The following is a 3,904-nucleotide window of genomic DNA, read 5'->3' as shown; positions in this document are numbered from 1 at the left end:
GTTAGAGTAGAAGGTTGAATCCAGTCCTTAGTCTATCTCTAAGGTGCTGTGGGACCTTGGAGAAGTCCCCTTACTTCTCTGAGCTTCATCTGCAAAATGGATATGAAGACCTCTAGAAACTGTCAGTCAGCATCTGAGGCAGGAAACAGAAAGCACTATAGGCATTTCAAGCAGTAAATAATTTTACTCTATTATTAATTAATTGATTGATTTTTAAAAAAGATTTTATTTATTTGACAGAGAGAGAGCACGAGCAGGGGGAGGGGCAGAGGGAGAAGGAGAAGCAGGCTCCCCATCCAGCAGGGAGCCTGATGTGGAGCTCTGTCTCAGGGCCATGAGATCATGGCCTGAGCTAAAGGCAGAAGGCAGATGCTTAACTGACTGAGCCACCCGGGCACGCCCAGAAAGAAATTTTAGACAGAGAATTAGGACTTCACAAAATTACTGGCAGAGCTAGAAGAATAAAGTCAAAGCCAGGGTCAAGAAGCTCCTGCCATCGTGGTTGCCACTGCTGTCACTGTCACAGCTGCCCCATACTCTTGAAGCTGGTGATGTGACTGTGGACCCTGGAGTCCAGCCACCACCAACAATTGCATCTGCCTGGCCCTGCTTGTCTGAGCTTTGCAGAGACATGGTGTCCCTGTGGGCTCCACTCTCCAAATCTGGCAGAAATGCATCAAAGTGGCAGAACCTAAGCTGAACTATAAGACTGTCTGGGAGTTGTAGTTTTGAATTTTGCAAGCCCTGGAGATAGAAGGGAGAAATGGAAATCGAGACTCCATTGGAGCATCTGGCACAGTTTTTTTGTTCCAGAGTTCCATGATTCTGCTGGGGATATTAGCTCTGAGGAGTTTCAGCAGAAATGCCAGATACTCAAAGTTGTTGGTCTTGTTGCAGTGCCCCCCAAACCCAGAGGGTGAGGTGCCCTGTATGCTGTGCAGTGGGTACAGATGATCCTTGAGTTCTACTTGTGGCCTCCACTCTCTGTGGTGAAGGAATCTGCCAATTGCCTTCTCTTCCCTGGGTCCCTTTTGTCCTAGCCCCTGTCCTCAGGTGAGGCTAAAAAGTAGGATCTAGAGGACAGAGGAGTTCAGGAGGAATTTTTTTTTATAAAGATTTTTATTTATTCATGAGAGACACACATACAGAGAGGCAGAGACATAGGCAGAGGGAGGAGCAGGCTCCCCTCAGGGAACCTGATGTGGGACTCAATCCAGCTTCCAGGATCACTCCCTGAGCTGAAGGCAGTCGCTCAACTGCTCAGCCACCCAGGCATCCCTTCAGAGGAATTTTAGGAGGAAATCAAGGGATCTCCTCTGGAGTCACACAGCTGAGGCCTGAGCTGCATTATCTAAGCGCAAACAGTTCCCTCCTCTGCTGGGAGGGACCTGGGCAGAGTCTGAGTTCAGTGGGTTCTGACATGGAACAGGGATGGAGGGAACAGGATCCATTTCCTTATTATTCTCTGCTTTCCTGACTTGGCAACTTGGGATCATGACTGGAATGGAGGATGAGAGGCTGGATGCTGGTGGTGGAGTACCAAGAACAGGGGACAAAATGTTATACATTGTTCAATGAGAAACATCCCCCATGCCTGCATGGCTCCTTGAAATTGGTACTAAGTATACCTCCCCCCATTCCTGCCAGTAGAGCAGCAGGGAGGGAAGATGCTGTGGAGTGAGAACATACATACCTCTCTTTCAAAAGCTGGGCTCCAGATCCAAGAGGCAGTGGTGGTGACAGTGAGTGGGGAAAGCAGGAGAGAGTAGCAGGGTAGTTCTGGTGGAGACCTGGGGATACCCAGAGAGCTCCCAGTCTCTTTCTCCTGGTGCATCCTTAGGACTTTGTCCCGTGGAAATGATCCCATGGAAATGGTCTTTGTCCTATGGAAGTGGTTGGAGTTTTTTGAGGTAGCATCTTTCAGAGGTAGATGGGCAAATAAAATTTTGGGCACTTGGGTGGCAGCATATCCACCCTGGTCCCCTTGGAGCAGTGATATGACTTACAGGGAGCACAGCTAGTCATCAAGATGGAATGTTCTACATGAGAAGGCATCCAGAGATCAACTCCTTTTTCTGATGTGGAAATTTATGGGCTAAAAAAGAAGGGTCCATTGGTCCTTCTGGGTGTGGGCTCCTCCCATATCAAGAGTGGCTGTGTATGTCAGTGGGAAGTTTTCCAGGGCAGTGGAGCAGGAGGTCTGGCCTTGTGTTGGCCCCATTACTTTGCCTGCAGGGACCAGAACTGTCAGGGGCCATAATGGCCACACCTGCTGAGTGCTCTCTTGGCTTTGATGGTCTGTGATTCCAGGTCTCCCACTTACCTGTCCCCTCACCTTTCCTGCAGGCTGTGTGTTCCTGCTCCTGCTGGCCTCAGAGTGAAGCTCAGTTGCCTCCACACTCTTCAGGCAGATGGAGGGGCGGTCCTGCGTGTCAAAAAGACCCCCTTTGGCTGTTGGGAAAGAGCCCGGATGTGCGCTGAATACAACCCCCGATGTTGTTATTCAGCAGGAAGAAAGACCAGAAAGAAAAGCAAAGGGAGAAGATATTGTTTGGGTACAATCTGTGTTTGCAATTTTCCACATCGGTTCTTTTTATGAACGCTCCAAAAACAAGACAACAGCGGCGGCTGATTCAATATGCGCCATGCAGGAAAACAATAAGGAAAAAAAATAAGGGTTTTTAATAAGCACTTGGAAAGGCTGTAATTAAATCTCGGGCTCTGTTTGGAAAACAAGAATCTCATTTAGTGCTTTTGCCCCAGCGCTCCCTAACATCTGCACCCGTGTTTTCTGCTGGGCAATTACTGAGTCCTCTGCGGCTTGATTAACAAATACAGGTGCAGGGACTGCTTGGGAGGGGGGATCCCAGGATGGAGGGAGGGGCAGGCACAGGAGAAGACTTGGCACTCACCCCAACAGGTGTCAGGGACCTGAGGGAGGAAGATGCCTGGCTTTGCCGAGAATTGGAGGGCAGGGAAGGAGGAGTGAAGGAAAGGAGAGTCCCCACTGCCTCTTCTGCCTGCTTTGCTTACAGCCCGATTTCACCAAGGAGCCCAGGGATTATGGGAACATCAGGGACCCCTCTGGCCTCATATTCAAGGACTTTAAAAGAGGTGACCAGAGGGAGAAAGGGCATTTCAGTAAAAGAATGGATACCTTGAATCAGTGGGGGTTGTGTGCACATAAGCATATTTCTTTTAGGAAGTTTACTAAGTATATAGGAAGAATGGTTATTCCCTGTACCTTCTGCAGTTCCAAATCTCCTTCTCCTTGACCATGGGTCTCCTCCTGTGCTGTGGAAATGACTCCTTCCTCTATTAAAGGACTATTTGTTATTCCACTGTCGCTAGGGGCCAGGCACCTGCTAGGCACTGCCCTGCACTCTCACCTGAGTGGCTCAAGTGCTTGCCAGGGCATTAGTGCTGCTGTTAGCATCTTTGTTTTCTGGAAGGGGAAGTTAAAGCAGAGGTTAGATAACGCATGCACAAGTACAAAGCTGGTAGGAATGGAGCCAGGATAGATAACGCATGCACAAGTACAAAGCTGGTAGGAATGGAGCCAGGATTTGAGCCCAGGCTGTCTGGTTCCAGGGGTCACTGTTAACCTCTGCTTGCCTCGGTCCCCCTGCTTGTTTATCAGGGACACTCTCACAGTTCTCCTTCCTGTACCTTGTTCAAGGTGCTTGCTTCTCAGATGTTTTAGCAGAATGCTTGCTAGGGGAAGGGAGAGGGTGTCTTAGGTTTGAGTTAGGGGAATGGCTGAGATCCCTCTTCTGGAGCCCAGGGTTTCAGGGATGAGATGTATGGAGGAATAGCCAGGTCCAAAGAGATGTTGGGGCTTGCACTGATAGGCGATGCTTCAGTGGGAAGCAGAGTCTGCAATCTTGGGCAAAGCTACCAGTAC

The sequence above is a fragment of the Nyctereutes procyonoides genome, unplaced genomic scaffold (assembly GCF_905146905.1).
Source record: "Nyctereutes procyonoides isolate TBG_1078 unplaced genomic scaffold, NYPRO_anot_genome, whole genome shotgun sequence".
NCBI lineage: Eukaryota > Metazoa > Chordata > Mammalia > Carnivora > Canidae > Nyctereutes > Nyctereutes procyonoides.
This window is presented reverse-complemented; position numbering follows the sequence as displayed.